This window comes from Oncorhynchus keta, unplaced genomic scaffold (genome assembly GCF_023373465.1).
Source record: "Oncorhynchus keta strain PuntledgeMale-10-30-2019 unplaced genomic scaffold, Oket_V2 Un_contig_6562_pilon_pilon, whole genome shotgun sequence".
Lineage (NCBI taxonomy): Eukaryota > Metazoa > Chordata > Actinopteri > Salmoniformes > Salmonidae > Oncorhynchus > Oncorhynchus keta.
This window is the reverse complement of record NW_026288928.1, coordinates 14,334-33,159: the sequence shown is the minus strand read 5'-3', so window position 1 is coordinate 33,159 and position 18,826 is coordinate 14,334. Positions and strand designations below refer to the sequence as shown.

Here is an 18,826-nt window from a genome sequence, read left to right as displayed (position 1 = left end):
TCATTAGCCTGCTCCAGTTACACACCACCCCCTCCCCCTCTTACCTCTTGGATCTCTCCAGGTCATTGTTAGCCTGCTCCAGTTACACACCACCCCCCTCCCTCCTCTTACCTCTTGGATCTCTCCAGGTCATCATTAGCCTGCTCCAGTTACACACCACCCCCCTCCCTCCTCTTACCTCTTGGATCTCTCCAGGTCATCATTAGCCTGCTCCAGTTACACACCACCCCCCTCCCTCCTCTTACCTCTTGGATCTCTCCAGGTCATCATTAGCCTGCTCCAGTTACACACCACCCCCCTCCCTCCTCTTACCTCTTGGATCTCTCCAGGTCATCATTAGCCTGCTCCAGTTACACACCACCCCCCTCCCTCCTCTTACCTCTTGGATCTCTCCAGGTCATCATTAGCCTGCTCCAGCTCTCTGATGTATTTATGGAGCTGGTCTCTGATGGCCGTGGTCTCAGCCAGGTCTTCTTCCAGAGTAGAGATCTGACGGTACGCCTCCGAGTGCTGGCTTTCATACTTCTCCTGGAGGGGAGGGGGGAAGAAGTGGTCAACAGTAGTACACTGTTGTGTTTCTCAACTCCCCCATTACCCCCAACCCTGGTCCCCCAGTACCCCCAACCCTGGTCCTCCAGTATCCACCAACCCTGGTCCTCCAGTATCCACCAACCCTGGTCCTCCAGTATCCACCAACCCTGGTCCTCCAGTATCCACCAACCCTGGTCCTCCAGTATCCACCAACCCTGGTCCTCCAGTATCCACCAACCCTGGTCCTCCAGTACCCCCAACAGAGTTTCTCAACTCCTCCAGTACCCCCAACCCTGGTCTCCCAGTATCCCCCAACCCTGGTCCTCCAGTACCCCCAACAGAGTTTCTCAACTCCTCCGGTACCCCCAACCCTGGTCCTCCAATACCCCCAACAGAGTTTCTCAACTCCTCCGGTACCCCCAACCCTGGTCCTCCAATATCCACCAACCCTGGTCCTCCAGTATCAACCAACCCTGGTCCTCCAGTATCCACCAACCCTGGTCCTCCAGTATCCACCAAACCCTGGTCCTCCAGTATCCACCAACCCTGGTCCTCCAGTACCCCCAACCCTGGTCCCCCAGTATCCCCCAACCCTGGTCCCCTAGTACCCCCAACAGAGTTTCTCAACTCCCCAGTATCCCCCAACCCTGGTCCCCCAGTATCCCCCAACCCTGGTCCCCCAGTATCCCCCAACCCTGGTCCCCCAGTATCCCCCAACCCTGGTCCCCCAGTATCCCCCAACAGAGTTTCTCAACTCCCCCAGTATCCCCCAACCCTGGTCCCCCAGTGGTCCCCCAACCCTGGTCCCCCAGTATCCCCCAACAGAGTTTCTCAACTCCCCCAGTATCCCCCAACCCTGGTCCCCCAACCCTGGTCCCCCAGTATCCCCCAACCCTGGTCCTCCAGTATCCACCAACCCTGGTCTCAACTCCCCAGTATCCACCAACCCTGGTCCTGGTCCAGTATCCCCAACCCTGGTCCTCCAGTATCCACCAACCCTGGTCCCCAGTATCCACCAACCCTGGTCCTCCAGTATCCACCAACCCTGGTCCTCCAGTATCCACCAACCCTGGTCCTCCAGTATCCACCAACCCTGGTCCTCCAGTATCCACCAACCCTGGTCCCCCAGTATCCCCAACCCTGGTCCCCAGTATCCCCAACCCTGGTCCCCCAGTACCCCCAACCCTGGTCCCCCAGTACCCCCAACCCTGGTCCTCCAGTATCCCCCAACCCTGGTCCCCTAGTACCCCCAACAGAGTTTCTCAACTCCCCAGTATCCCCCAACCCTGGTCCCCCAGTATCCCCAACCCCTGGTCCCCCAGTATCCCCCAACAGAGTTTCCAACTCCCCCAGTATCCCCAACCCTGGTCCCCAACCCTGGTCCCCCAGTATCCCCCAACCCTGGTCCCCAGTCCCCCAACAACCCTGGTCCCCCAGTATCCCCCAACCCTGGTCCCCCAGTACCCCCAACCCTGGTCCCCCAGTACCCCCAACCCTGGTCCCCCAGTACCCAACAGAGTTTCTCAACTCCCCAGTATCCCCCAACCCTGGTCCCCAGTATCCCCCAACAGAGTTTCTCAACTCCCCCAGTATCCCCCAACCCTGGTCCCCCAGTATCCCCCAACCCTGGTCCCCCAGAACCCCCAACCCTGGTCCCCCAGTACCCCCAACCCTGGTCCCCCAGTACCCCCAACCCTGGTCCCCCAGTACACCCAACAGAGTTTCTCAAACACACAACACATTTTTTATGTAGCCCTGGACAAACTCACCTGATTTAACTTGTCAACTAATCATCAAGCCCTCAAAAGAGTTAAATCAGGTGAGTTTGTCTGAGGCCAATCTATGTGTTCCAAATGTGGAACCAATGAGTATGGGCCCTGTTCCATAGCAGTACACTATATGGGGGAAAAGGGGACGCGTATATAGTATCTTTATAAGACTTAAAATCGATTTGTGTTCTGTGGTGTAGAACAACAGGGGGATGGTGGTGTAGAACAACAACAACAGGGGATGGTGGTGTAGAACAACAACAACAGGGGATGGTGGTGTAGAACAACAGGGGGATGGTGGTGTAGAACAACAGGGGGGATGGTGGTGTAGAACAACAGGGGATGGTGGTGTAGAACAACAACAACAGGGGGATGGTGGTGTAGAACAACAACAACAGGGGGATGGTGGTGTAGAACAACAACAGGGGATGGTGGTGTAGAACAACAGGGGGATGGTGGTGTAGAACAACAACAGGGGATGGTGGTGTAGAACAACAACAGGGGATGGTGGTGTAGAACAACAACAGAGGGATGGTGGTGTAAACAGGGGGATGGTGGTGTAGAACAACAACAAACAACAACAGGGGATGGTGGTGTAGAACAACAATGGTGGTGTAGAACAACAGGGGATGGTGGTGTAGAACAACAGAGGGATGGTGGTGTAGAACAACAGAGGGATGGTGGTGTAGAACAACAACAACAGAGGGATGGTGGTGTAGAACAACAACAGAGGGATGGTGGTGTAGAACAACAACAGAGGGATGGTGGTGTAGAACAACAGGGGGATGGTGGTGTAGAACAACAGGGGGATGGTGGTGTAGAACAACAGGGGGATGGTGGTGTAGAACAACAACAACAGGGGGATGGTGGTGTAGAACAACAACAGGGGGATGGTGGTGTAGAACAACAACAGAGGGATGGTGGTGTAGAACAACAACAACAGGGGATGGTGGTGTAGAACAACAACAACAGGGGATGGTGGTGTAGAACAACAACAACAGGGGGATGGTGGTGTAGAACAACAACAACAGGGGGATGGTGGTGTAGAACAACAACAACAGAGGGATGGTGGTGTAGAACAACAACAACAGAGGGATGGTGGTGTAGAACAACAACAACAGGGGATGGTGGTGTAGAACAACAGAGGGATGGTGGTGTAGAACAACAACAACAGAGGGATGGTGGTGTAGAACAACAACAACAGGGGGATGGTGGTGTAGAACAACAACAGGGGGATGGTGGTGTAGAACAACAACAGAGGGATGGTGGTGTAGAACAACAACAACAGGGGGATGGTGGTGTAGAACAACAACAACAGGGGGGATGGTGGTGTAGAACAACAACAGGGGATGGTGGTGTAGAACAACAACAACAGAGGGATGGTGGTGTAGAACAACAACAACAGGGGATGGTGGTGTAGAACAACAACAGGGGGATGGTGGTGTAGAACAACAACAACAGAGGGATGGTGGTGTAGAACAACAACAGGGGGATGGTGGTGTAGAACAACAATGGTGGTGTAGAACAACAGGGGATGGTGGTGTAGAACAACAACAACAGGGGGATGGTGGTGTAGAACAACAACAACAGGGGGATGGTGGTGTAGAACAACAGGGGGATGGTGGTGTAGAACAACAACAGGGGGATGGTGGTGTAGAACAACAACAACAGGGGGATGGTGGTGTAGAACAACAACAACAGGGGGATGGTGGTGTAGAACAACAACAGGGGGATGGTGGTGTAGAACAACAACAACAACAGGGGATGGTGGTGTAGAACAACAACAACAGGGGGGATGGTGGTGTAGAACAACAACAACAACAGGGGGATGGTGGTGTAGAACAACAACAACAGAGGGATGGTGGTGTAGAACAACAACAACAGGGGGATGGTGGTGTAGAACAACAACAACAGAGGGATGGTGGTGTAGAACAACAACAACAGGGGGATGGTGGTGTAGAACAACAACAGAGGGATGGTGGTGTAGAACAACAACAACAGAGGGATGGTGGTGTAGAACAACAACAACAGAGGGATGGTGGTGTAGAACAACAACAACAGGGGATGGTGGTGTAGAACAACAACAACAGGGGATGGTGGTGTAGAACAACAACAGGGGGATGGTGGTGTAGAACAACAACAACAGGGGATGGTGGTGTAGAACAACAACAACAGGGGGATGGTGGTGTAGAACAACAACAACAGGGGGATGGTGGTGTAGAACAACAACAACAGGGGGATGGTGGTGTAGAACAACAACAACAGGGGGATGGTGGTGTAGAACAACAACAACAGAGGGATGGTGGTGTAGAACAACAACAACAGAGGGATGGTGGTGTAGAACAATGGTGGTGTAAGCAACAACAGGGGATGGTGGTGTAGAACAACAACAGGGGGATGGTGGTGTAGAACAACAACAACAACAGAGGGATGGTGGTGTAGAACAACAACAACAGGGGGATGGTGGTGTAGAACAACAACAACAGGGGGATGGTGGTGTAGAACAACAACAACAGGGGGATGGTGGTGTAGAACAACAACAACAACAGAGGGATGGTGGTGTAGAACAACAACAACAGAGGGATGGTGGTGTAGAACAACAACAACAGGGGGATGGTGGTGTAGAACAACAACAACAGAGGGGATGGTGGTGTAGAACAACAACAACAGAGGGATGGTGGTGTAGAACAACAACAACAGAGAGGGATGGTGGTGTAGAACAACAACAACAACAGAGGGATGGTGGTGTAGAACAACAACAACAGGGGATGGTGGTGTAGAACAACAACAACAGGGGGATGGTGGTGTAGAACAACAACAACAGAGGGATGGTGGTGTAGAACAACAACAACAGGGGGATGGTGGTGTAGAACAACAACAACAACAGAGGGATGGTGGTGTAGAACAACAACAACAGAGGGATGTAGAACAACAACAACAACAACAGAGGGGATGGTGGTGTAGAACAACAACAACAGGGGATGGTGGTGTAGAACAACAACAACAGAGGGATGGTGGTGTAGAACAACAACAACAGGGGGATGGTGGTGTAGAACAACAACAACAGGGGATGGTGGTGTAGAACAACAACAACAACAGAGGGATGGTGGTGTAGAACAACAACAACAGGGGGATGGTGGTGTAGAACAACAACAACAGAGGGATGGTGGTGTAGAACAACAACAACAGGGGGATGATGGTGTAGAACAACAACAACAACAAACAGAGGGATGGTGGTGTAGAACAACAACAACAGAGGGATGGTGGTGTAGAACAACAACAACAGAGGGATGGTGGTGTAGAACAACAACAGGGGGATGGTGGTGTAGAACAGGGGGAACAACAGAGGGATGGTGGTGTAGAACAACAACAACAACAGGGGGATGGTGGTGTAGAACAACAACAACAACAGGGGATGGTGGTGTAGAACAACAACAACAGAGGGATGGTGGTGTAGAACAACAACAGGGGATGGTGGTGTAGAACAACAACAACAGGGGGATGGTGGTGTAGAACAACAACAGAGGATGGTGGTGTAGAACAACAACAGGGGATGGTGGTGTAGAACAACAACAGGGGATGGTGGTGTAGAACAACAACAGAGGGATGGTGGTGTAGAACAACAACAGAGGGATGGTGGTGTAGAACAACAACAACAGAGGGATGGTGGTGTAGAACAACAACAACAGGGGATGGTGGTGTAGAACAACAACAACAGGGGATGGTGGTGTAGAACAACAACAACAGGGGGATGGTGGTGTAGAACAACAACAACAGAGGGATGGTGGTGTAGAACAACAACAACAGAGGGATGGTGGTGTAGAACAACAACAACAGAGGGATGGTGGTGTAGAACAACAACAACAGGGGGGTGTATGGTGGTGTAGAACAACAACAACAGAGGGATGGTGGTGTAGAACAACAACAACAGAGGGATGGTGGTGTGGAACAACAACAGGGGATGGTGGTGTAGAACAACAACAACAGGGGGATGGTGGTGTAGAACAACAACAACAGAGGGATGGTGGTGTAGAACAACAACAACAGAGGGATGGTGGTGTAGAACAACAACAGGGGGATGGTGGTGTAGAACAACAACAACAGGGGATGGTGGTGTAGAACAACAACAACAGAGGGATGGTGGTGTAGAACAACAACAACAGAGGGATGGTGGTGTAGAACAACAACAACAGGGGGATGGTGGTGTAGAACAACAACAACAGGGGGATGGTGGTGTAGAACAACAACAACAGGGGATGGTGGTGTAGAACAACAACAACAGGGGGATGGTGGTGTAGAACAGGGGATGGTGGTGTAGAACAACAACAGGGGATGGTGGTGTAGAACAACAACAACAGGGGATGGTGGTGTAGAACAACAACAACAGGGGATGGTGGTGTAGAACAACAACAACAGGGGGATGGTGGTGTAGAACAACAACAACAGGGGATGGTGGTGTAGAACAACAACAACAGGGGGATGGTGGTGTAGAACAACAACAGGGGGATGGTGGTGTAGAACAACAACAACAGGGGGATGGTGGTGTAGAACAACAACAACAGGGGGATGGTGGTGTAGAACAACAACAACAGGGGGATGGTGGTGTAGAACAACAACAACAGGGGGATGGTGGTGTAGAACAACAACAGAGGGGATGGTGGTGTAGAACAACAACAACAGGGGGATGGTGGTGTAGAACAACAACAACAGGGGATGGTGGTGTAGAACAACAGAGGGGATGGTGGTGTAGAACAACAGGGGGATGGTGGTGTAGAACAACAACAGGGGGATGGTGGTGTAGAACAACAACAACAGGGGGATGGTGGTGTAGAACAACAACAGAGGGGATGGTGGTGTAGAACAACAACAGAGGGATGGTGGTGTAGAACAACAACAACAGGGATGGTGGTGTAGAACAACAACAACAGAGGGATGGTGGTGTAGAACAACAACAGGAGGGATGGTGGTGTAGAACAACAACAGGGGGATGGTGGTGTAGAACAACAACAACAGGGGATGGTGGTGTAGAACAACAACAACAGGGGATGGTGGTGTAGAACAACAACAACAGAGGGATGGTGGTGTAGAACAGCAACAACAGAGGGATGGTGGTGTAGAACAACAGAGGGATGGTGGTGTAGAACAACAGACAGGGGATGGTGGTGTAGAACAACAACAACAGGGGGATGGTGGTGTAGAACAACAACAACAGAGGGATGGTGGTGTAGAACAACAACAACAGGGGGATGATGGTGTAGAACAACAACAACAATGGTGGTGTAGAACAACAGAGGGATGGTGGTGTAGAACAACAACAACAGGGGATGGTGGTGTAGAACAACAACAACAGAGGGATGGTGGTGTAGAACAACAACAGGGGATGGTGGTGTAGAACAACAACAACAGGGGATGGTGGTGTAGAACAACAACAATGGTGGTGTAGAACAACAGAGGGATGGTGGTGTAGAACAACAACAACAGAGGGATGGTGGTGTAGAACAACAACAACAGAGGGATGGTGGTGTAGAACAACAACAGGGGGATGGTGGTGTAGAACAACAACAACAGAGGGATGGTGGTGTAGAACAACAACAGGGGATGGTGGTGTAGAACAACAACAGAGGGATGGTGGTGTAGAACAACAACAGGGGGATGGTGGTGTAGAACAACAACAGAGGGATGGTGGTGTAGAACAACAACAGAGGGATGGTGGTGAAGAACAACAACAGAGGGATGGTGGTGTAGAACAACAACAGGGGGATGGTGGTGTAGAACAACAACAACAGGGGATGGTGGTGTAGAACAACAACAACAGGGGATGGTGGTGTAGAACAACAACAACAGAGGGATGGTGGTGTAGAACAACAACAACAGAGGGATGGTGGTGTAGAACAACAACAACAGAGGGATGGTGGTGTAGAACAACAACAACAGGGGATGGTGGTGTAGAACAACAACAACAGAGGGATGGTGGTGTAGAACAACAACAACAGAGGGATGGTGGTGTAGAACAACAACAGGGGGATGGTGGTGTAGAACAACAACAACAGGGGGATGGTGGTGTAGAACAACAACAACAGGGGGATGGTGGTGTAGAACAACAACAACAGAGGGATGGTGGTGTAGAACAACAACAGAGGGATGGTGGTGTAGAACAACAACAACAGAGGGATGGTGGTGTAGAACAACAACAACAGAGGGATGGTGGTGTAGAACAACAACAACAGAGGGATGGTGGTGTAGAACAACAACAACAGAGGGATGGTGGTGTAGAACAACAACAGGGGGATGGTGGTGTAGAACAACAACAACAGAGGGATGGTGGTGTAGAACAACAACAACAGAGGGATGGTGGTGTAGAACAACAACAACAGGGGATGGTGGTGTAGAACAACAACAGAGGGGATGGTGGTGTAGAACAACAACAGAGGGATGGTGGTGTAGAACAACAACAGGGGATGGTGGTGTAGAACAACAACAGAGGGGATGGTGGTGTAGAACAACAACAACAGGGGATGGTGGTGTAGAACAACAACAGAGGGATGGTGGTGTAGAACAACAACAGGGGATGGTGGTGTAGAACAACAACAGGGGATGGTGGTGTAGAACAACAACAACAGGGGATGGTGGTGTAGAACAACAACAACAGGGGGATGGTGGTGTAGAACAACAACAGGGGATGGTGGTGTAGAACAACAACAACAGAGGGATGGTGGTGTAGAACAACAACAGAGGGATGGTGGTGTAGAACAACAACAGGGGATGGTGGTGTAGAACAACAACAACAGAGGGATGGTGGTGTAGAACAACAACAGGGGATGGTGGTGTAGAACAACAACAACAGGGGGATGTGGTGTAACAACAACAGAGGGATGGTGGTGTAGAACAACAACAGGGGATGGTGGTGTAGAACAACAACAACAGGGGGATGGTGGTGTAGAACAACAACAGGATGGTGGTGTAGAACAACAACAACAGAGGGATGGTGGTGTAGAACAACAACAACAGAGGGATGGTGGTGTAGAACAACAACAACAGGGGGATGGTGGTGTAGAACAACAACAACAGGGGGATGGTGGTGTAGAACAACAACAGAGGGATGGTGGTGTAGAACAACAACAACAGGGGATGGTGGTGTAGAACAACAACAACAGGGGGATGGTGGTGTAGAACAACAACAGAGGGATGGTGGTGTAGAACAACAACAGAGGGATGGTGGTGTAGAACAACAACAACAGAGGGATGGTGGTGTAGAGAACAACAACAGGGGGATGGTGGTGTAGAACAACAACAACAGGGGATGGTGGTGTAGAACAACAACAGGGGATGGTGGTGTAGAGGGATGGTGGTGTAGAACAACAACAACAGGGGATGGTGGTGTAGAACAACAACAACAGGGGATGGTGGTGAGGGATGGTGGTGTAGAACAACAACAGGGGATGGTGGTGTAGAACAACAACAACAGGGGGATGGTGGTGTAGAACAACAACAACAGAGGGATGGTGGTGTAGAACAACAACAGGGGGATGGTGGTGTAGAACAACAACAACAGAGGGATGGTGGTGTAGAACAACAACAACAGGGGGATGGTGGTGTAGAACAACAACAGGGGATGGTGGTGTAGAACAACAACAACAGGGGGATGGTGGTGTAGAACAACAACAGAGGGGGATGGTGGTGTAGAACAACAACAACAGGGGGATGGTGGTGTAGAACAACAACAACAGGGGGATGGTGGTGTAGAACAACAACAACAGGGGACAACAACAGAGGGATGGTGGTGTAGAACAACAACAACAACAGGGGGATGGTGGTGTAGAACAACAACAACAGGGGGATGGTGGTGTAGAACAACAACAACAGGGGGATGGTGGTGTAGAACAACAACAACAGAGGGATGGTGGTGTAGAACAACAACAGAATGGTGGTGTAGAACAACAACAACAGGGGATGGTGGTGTAGAACAACAACAACAGGGGGATGGTGGTGTAGAACAACAACAGAGGGATGGTGGTGTAGAACAACAACAGGGGGATGGTGGTGTAGAACAACAACAACAGGGGGATGGTGGTGTAGAACAACAGAGGGATGGTGGTGTAGAACAACAACAACAGGGGGATGGTGGTGTAGAACAACAACAACAGGGGGATGATGGTGTAGAACAACAACAGAGGGATGGTGGTGTAGAACAACAACAGAGGGATGGTGGTGTAGAACAACAACAACAGGGGATGGTGGTGTAGAACAACAACAACAGAGGGATGGTGGTGTAGAACAACAACAGGGGGATGGTGGTGTAGAACAACAACAACAGGGGATGGTGGTGTAGAACAACAACAGGGTGTGGTGGTGTAGAACAACAATGGTGGTGTAGAACAGGGTGTGGTAGTGTATGAATCCAGCAGACTGTTAGTTAGGCCATATTCATCAAGACAACACAGAATATCTTCAGTTACACAGGGTATATGAAATATACAGTCAAGTGTTCCCAGGAAAGATAGATAACAGCCAGCAGTTCCACCTGACCTGAGAGTTTGTTAGGAAATGACAAGACTAGCCGACTTGAATTTCTGCACCATCTCAATGATCTCTGTATGCAAATACTCACGTTAACCAGTAGCCATGTCAGTCTAAATGGGCCTGCAGTCTCATCTTTGCTTCCTCAATTTCTCTCAAAGCTCATTGGAGGAGGGGATCCAAGGTCCCTCCCTCCTCTAATGAGCTTTGAGAGGAAACAAGAATTTTGACAGCTAGTACCTTTTCACACACAGCCCAAGTTTGGTAATAGATATAGACAGGATGCTATAGCTTTTGTAACTTCCTGTCTGACTCGACCGCTGGCAGCGTGTCACAGGAAGTACATCCATCAGGAAGTGAGAGTCAAGACATCGTCAGCGGTTCCGAAGTGACGTCACCTCAAGCACAGCCAGGCGTGCACTAACGCCCCGTACCTCTGATTCAGAGGGTTGCATGAAGACACATTTCAGTTGAACAACTGACTAGGTATCCCCTTTTCCTTCAGTTGAACAACTGACTAGGTATCCCCCTTTTCCTTCAGTTGAACAACTGACTGTATCCCCCTTTTCCTTCAGTTGAACAACTAGGTATCCCCCTTTTCCTTCAGTTGAACAACTGACTAGGTATCCCCCTTCAGTTTCCTTCAGTTGAACAACTGACTAGGTATCCCCCTTTTCCTTCAGTTGAACAACTGACTAGGTATCCCCCTTTCCTTCAGTTGAACACCTGACTAGGTATCCCCCTTTTCCTTCAGTTGAACAACTGACTAGGTATCCCCCTTTTCCTTCCCCGAACCACCTTTCAATCCACAGTTATGAAACATACCGAAGACAAAAAAAATATCCTGACAGCTGTGATGGAAAGAGGAAGTTTTTAATATATTTTTTAAATACAGTCATATTTTTTAATATATTTTTTTAAATACAGACAGATTTTGTTTCCATCAATATGGTGAAAATGTGTAGATTCTACCTACTGACAGTCACTTAAATTAGCCTATGATCAGCAATAAATTAGAATATATTTAGTTTTATTGTTCTCTCCACCCTAGTTAGACGTTCTCTCCAGAAGATGTGTACAATAGCAATAAATTAGAGGTAAACTAATTACTGACCTCTTCTCTGCCTCGAGGGCCCCTCATTAATATAGTATAATATATAAATATATAATATCTCACACAGACACACCTGTCCCATGGATAGTTCTTTATTAATATAGACCAGCAGCCTCCCTACCATCCTCAGAGAAAGCAGGCTCATAAACACTGGCCCAAACTGTCAACCGACTGATAGGAAAATACCTATTCAAATACAACTGGGACTGCAGGCGTTGCATCAGACAGACCCGGGCCACGTTCAGTAGCAGAACGTTGTGGAACATTGAAAACGGTCCCTCCTGCCTGAACTGTGCTCTTGGAATGTCTTGCCGTAAAAGCCAAACTCAATATCCACGTCGACTCTCCCTCATGTCACCCTGCTGCTGAGTTTGATTCACTGTTTTGACCTGAAGCAACTTGTTGATGATGTCGTCGTCGTCGTCGTCCCCCCCCACACACACACACACACACTTGACCATCACTGCCCCATCAACAACATGCAGGTCTATGACCTCAGTGTGCCTGACCACAAGGTTGTCTCACTGGACTTGACACCCCCCCCACCCTCTAACCAAGTCCAAGCATCTCATACGTTTCCAGAACTAAAAGAAAAACATCGACCCAGCCAGCCTGTCAGTGGATGAAATTGTAGAGTTCTTACAACCAACCCCTGAGCATCGTGCTTGACCTCCACGCCTCCATAAAAACACAGGACATCACGTTCGGCTCACTCAGCTCCCTGGTTTACTCCATGTCACAAACCGGCTCATAGCCCGTAACAAAGAGGAAAACAACGTGGAGATAAGGAATAACACAAATATATGTATTAACTAAAGTAAACTATATACACAATTAACAATGGTGTGTGTCGTCAGATATCAGTAGTGCAAGTGAGTGGTTGCATGCAGAGATGGTGATAGTGAGGGGTGTTGAGAGGTGCCAAAAACAAGCCATAAAATGCCACAACCAAAACATAACAGTGTGTCTGCATGGAGAGAGTCTCCTCGATGAATGGGAGGTGTATTTATCCCCTGGAAAACACCGGGGCCCAGGTGTGTTCCATTTCACTGATGACCCTCCCAGCTCCGCCCACCAACATCCTGTTAAGGATAAGAAGAGTAAAGAGAAAGAATTCGGCGGACAAGAGGTGGGAGGGTCGTCACATCCAAGAACTGAAAAATATTAAATCCATTGGCTGCGTCCTGGAGCGTCTCAGAAACTTGGGCCTCACCATCCTTTTAAGACCACGGTCAACAGCCCCCTTCTGAAACCCCGCCCTGGGCCCAGAAGTACTGGCCAATTTCAGGCCAATATCCAACTTCTCCTTTCGTTCTAAGGTGTTGGGGAAAAAAGTGGTTGATGTACAGCTTCAAGGCCATCTCAATCAGAAGCACCCATTTGAGAAGTTCCAGTCAAGTTTCCGGCCCACAGCACTGAAAAACAGCCCTACTCAGGGTCACCAATGACCTGCTGATGGCGGCTGATGCAGGCAGTCTCCAGATCCTCCTGGACTTGCACGCAGATCTTGACACGGTCGACCACCCCACCCTTCTGAAATGCCTCCGGGACACCATTGGACTGTCTGGACCAGCTCTGAGCTGGTTCCACTCCTACCTCTCAGACAGGACGGAGTACATGTCGCGAGGTGGGTCCAGGTCCCAGACCCACCACCTGCGGTGTCCCACATGGATCTGTTCTTGGACCCATCCAATACATGCTCACCCCCTTGGGTTGTGTGGAATCGCCTTCCACTGCTATGCTGTGGACACCCAGCTGTAGGTATAAACGGCCCCCCAAGTCCCTCTGATGCATGTGCTCGTCTGAACACCTGCCTTGAGGAACAGAGATGAGGGCAGGGATGAAGCAAAATGTCCTTCAACTAAACAGCAGCAAAACCAAAGCCCTACTAGTTGGCAGCCCCCACCAGGTCCAGCATGCACCAATAACACACCTCACCATTGCAGGACAGAACGAACGTCCTTCTGGCCCCCTCAGGTTTCAGTCTGGGTGAAAAGCTCCATTCCTCCCTGACCTTTGACAGCCGCATCAAACAAAAGTGTAAAACGTCATTCTATCACCTCAAGAACATTAACCAAACTCAGTCCCACCCCTCACTCAGTCTGATGCAGAGAAGCTGGTCCATGCCTTTATCTCCTCAAGGCTGGACTACTACTACTACAACACAGTGTTCACCGGGATCCCTGCCAGGAGTCTCCAGGACTACTACAACACAGTGTTCACCGGGATCCCTGGCAGGAGTCTCCAGGACTACTACAACACAGTGTTCACCTGGGATCCCTGGCAGGAGTCTCCAGGACTACTACAACACAGTGTTCACTGGGATCCCTGGCAGGAGTCTCCAGGACTACAACACAGTGTTCACCGGGATCCCTGGCAGGAGTCTCCAGGACTACTACAACACAGTGTTCACCGGGATCCCTGGCAGGAGTCTCCAGGACTACTACAACACAGTGTTCACCGGGATCCCTGGCAGGAGTCTCCAGGACTACTACAACACAGTGTTCACCGGGATCCCTGGCAGGAGTCTCCAGGACTACTACAACACAGTGTTCACCGGGATCCCTGGCAGGAGTCTCCAGGACTACTACAACACAGTGTTCACCGGGATCCCTGACAGGAGTCTCCAGGACTACAACACAGTGTTCACCTAGATCCCTGGCAGGAGTCTCCAGTCTCCAGGACTACTACAACACAGTGTTCACCGGGATCCCTGGCAGGAGTCTCCAGGACTACTACAACACAGTGTTCACCGGGATCCCTGGCAGGAGTCTCCAGGACTACTACAACACAGTGTTCACTGGGATCCCTGGCAGGAGTCTCCAGGACTACAACACAGTGTTCACTGGGATCCCTGGCAGGAGTCTCCAGGACTACAACACAGTGTTCACCGGGATCCCTGGCAGGAGTCTCCAGGACTACTACAACACAGTGTTCACCTGGATCCCTGGCAGGAGTCTCCAGGACTACTACAACACAGTGTTCACCGGGATCCCTGGCAGGAGTCTCCAGGACTATTACAACACAGTGTTCACCGGGATCCCTGGCAGGAGTCTCCAGGACTACTACAACACAGTGTTCACCTGGATCCCTGGCAGGAGTCTCCAGGACTACTACAACACAGTGTTCACCGGGATCCCTGGCAGGAGTCTCCAGGACTACTACAACACAGTGTTCACTGGGATCCCTGGCAGGAGTCTCCAGGACTACTACAACACAGTGTTCACCTGGATCCCTGGCAGGAGTCTCCAGGACTACTACAACACAGTGTTCACTGGGATCCCTGGCAGGAGTCTCCAGGACTACTACAATACAGTGTTCACCGGGATCCCTGGCAGGAGTCTCCTGGCTCCCCATCTCAACACCACCACCATCCTGGCTCCCCATCTCAACACCACCACCATCCTGGCTCCCCATCTCAACACCACCTCCATCCAGGCTCCCCATCTCAACACCACCTCCATCCTGGCTCCCCATCTCAACACCACCTCCATCCTGGCTCCCCATCTCAACACCACCACCATCCTGGCTCCCCATCTCAACACCACCACCATCCTGGCTCCCCATCTCAACACCACCTCCATCCTGGCTCCCCATCTCAACACCACCTCCATCCTGGCTCCCCATCTCAACACCTCCACATCACCTCCATCCTGGCATCTTTGTACTGGCTCCCAGTCTCATTCCAGATTGAATTCAAAACCCTCTTGCTGACTCATCACAAAGCTAAGGATACTGGGACTAAACACCTCCCTCTGCAACTGGATCCTGAACTTCCTGACGGGCCGCCCCCAGGTAGTGAGGGTAGGTAGCAACACATCTGCCACGCTGATCCTCAACACTGGAGCTCCCCAGGGGTGTGTGCTCAGTCCCCTCCTGTCCTCCCTGTTCACCCACGACTGCATGGCCAGGCATGACTCCAACACCATCATTAGGTTTGCAGATGACACAACAGTGGTAGGCCTGATCACCGACAACGATGAGACAGCCTATAGAGAGGAGGTCAGAGACCTGACCGGGCGGTGCCAGAATAACAGCCTATCCCTCAACGTAACCAAGACTAAGGAGATTATTGTGGAATATAGGAAAAGGAGGACCGAGCACGTCTCCATTCTCATCGACGGGGCTGTAGTGGAGCAGGTTGAGAGCTTCAAGTTCCTTGGTGTCCACAACAACAAACTAGAATGGTGCAAACACACCAAGACAGTCGTGAAGAGGGCACGACAAAGCCCATTCCCTCTCAGGACACTAAAAAGATTTGGCATGGATCCTGAGATCCTCAAAAGGTTCTACAGCTGCAACATCGAGAGCATCCTGACTGGTTGCATCACTGCCTGGTACAGCAATTGCTCGGCCTCTGACCGCAAGGCACTACAGAGGGTAGTGCGTATGGCCCAGTACATCACTGGGGCTACGCTGCCTGCCATCCAGGACCTCTACACCAGGCGGTGTCAGAGGAAGGCCCTAAAAATTGTCAAAGACCCCAGCCACCCCAGTCATAGACTGTTCTCTCTACTACCGCATGGCAAGCGGTACCGGAGTGCCAAGTCTAGTACAAAAAGGCTTCAACAGTTTTACCCCCAAGCCATAAGACTCCTGAACAGGTAATCAAATGGCTACCAGGACTATTTGCACGGCCCCGGGACCAAGCTCCGTCCCTCAGGGGATCGGGCTGTCAGCCCAACTTGTTTAGTTGATTTTATGCACCCGCAAATTATTCTGTATAATGAGAAGAGCTTTACAAATGTAATAAATAATAATAATAATGTTATTATAATGAAAGGCTTGATAAGTTGAATCAGGAGTGCTAGTTGTGTAATAGTTGGAAGGGCTGGGGTCCCAGAGTAGAGGTTGGAAAACGCTGCTCTAAACTAGAGTCAAGTCAACAGTTCATACCTTGTAGTTCTCCAGTTCCGTGTGTAGCCTGTTGTTCTGTGTGACGAGTTCTCGGTTGTGTGTTCACACTGCTTGAGTTCAGTCTCCAGTTCCACCTCGTAGTCACGACTCATCTGCTGGAACTCCTGCAGCTCCTCCTGCACCTCCTCAGCCCTGGGAGAGGTTAGGGGTCAAGACGATGGTCGTGGAGTAACAGAGGACACTAATGGTTTAAGCAGATACCTGTGGGTAACTCTGCTGGAGCCTGGCAGACTGCTCCTTTCTCTCTCTCTGTGTGTCTGTGTCTGTGTGTCTGTGTGTGTGTGTGTGTACCTCTGTTGGTGCTTGGCCGTCTGTTCCTTCCAGTAGTCCACCTCCTCCTCCAGAGAGACAAACTTAAGGGACTCTGGTTCTCCCATCTCTGCCCACACCACTGGTCACTCTTCTCTCTCCTCTCTTACAGTTCTCTCACTGAGTCAGTAAATGGAAGGAAGGCGAGAGAGTCAGTAAATGGAAGGAAGGCGAGAGAGTCAGTAAATGGAAGGAAGGTCAGGAAATGGAAGAGTCAGTAAAATGGAAGGAAGGAGAGAGTCAGTAAATGGAAGGAAGGAGAGAGAGTCAGTAAATGGAAGGAAGGAGAGAGAGTCAGTAAATGGAAGGAAGGAGAGAGAGTCAGTAAATGGAAGGAAGGAGAGAGAGTCAGTAAATGGAAGGAAGGAGAGAGAGTCAGTAAATGGAAGGAAGGAGAGAGAGTCAGTAAATGGAAGGAAGGAGAGAGAGTCAGTAAATGGAAGGAAGGAGAGAGTCAGTAAATGGAAGGAAGGAGAGAGAGTCAGTAAATGGAAGGAAGGAGAGAGTCAGTAAATGGAAGGAAGGAGAGAGTCAGTAAATGGAAGGAAGGAGAGAGAGTCAGTAAATGGAAGGAAGGAGAGAGAGTCAGTAAATGGAAGGAAGGAGAGAGAGTCAGTAAATGGAAGGAAGGAGAGAGAGTCAGTAAATGGAAGGAAGGAGAGAGAGAGTCAGTAAATGGAAGGAAGGAGAGAGAGTCAGTAAATGGAAGGAAGGAGAGAGAGTCAGTAAATGGAAGGAAGGAGAGAGAGTCAGTAAATGGAAGGAAGGAGAGAGTCAGTAAATGGAAGGAAGGAGAGAGAGTCAGTAAATGGAAGGAAGAGGAGAGAGTCAGTAAATGGAAGGAAGGAGAGAGTCAGTAAATGGAAGGAAGGAGAGAGTCAGTAAATGGAAGGAAGGAGAGAGTCAGTAAATGGAAGAAGGAGAGAGAGAGTCAGTAAATGGAAGGAGAGAGAGTCAGTAAATGGAAGGAGAGAGAGAGTCAGTAAATGGAAGGAAGGAGAGAGAGTCAGTAAATGGAAGGAGAAAGAGTCAGTAAATGGAAGGAGGAGAGGAAGGAAGGAGAGAGTCAGTAAATGGAAGGAAGGAGAGAGAGTCAGTAAATGGAAGGAAGGAGAGAGAGTCAGTAAATGGAAGGAAGGAGAGAGTCAGTAAATGGAAGGAAGGAGAGAGTCAGTAAATGGAAGGAAGGAAAGAGTCAGTAAATGGAAGGAAGGAAAGAGTCAGTAAATGGAAGGAGAGAGTCAGTAAATGGAAGGAAGGAAAGAGTCAGTAAATGGAAGGAAGGAGAGAGTCAGTAAATGGAAGGAAGGAGAGAGAGTCAGTAAATGGAAGGAAGGAGAGAGAGTCAGTAAATGGAAGGAAGGAGAGAGTCAGTAAATGGAAGGAAGGAGAGAGTCAGTAAATGGAAGGAAGGAGAGAGTCAGTAAATGGAAGGAAGGAGAGAGTCAGTAAATGGAAGGAAGGAGAGAGTCAGTAAATGGAAGGAAGGAGAGAGTCAGTAAATGGAAGGAAGGAGAGAGAGTCAGTAAATGGAAGGAAGGAGAGAGAGTCAGTAAATGGAAGGAAGGAGAGAGAGTCAGTAAATGGAAGGAAGGAGAGAGTCAGTAAATGGAAGGAAGGAGAGAGTCAGTAAATGGAAGGAAGGAGAGAGTCAGTAAATGGAAGGAAG

The 18,826-nt window shown here is 50.0% G+C and overlaps 1 pseudogene; it reads right to left on the bottom strand.

Moving 5' to 3' along the window:
• The window catches only part of LOC127925988 (nuclear distribution protein nudE homolog 1-like), a 30,910-nt pseudogene extending 13,561 nt beyond the window's left edge, over window positions 1-17,349 (bottom strand).
• Window positions 17,350-18,826: the final 1,477 nt, after the last annotated feature.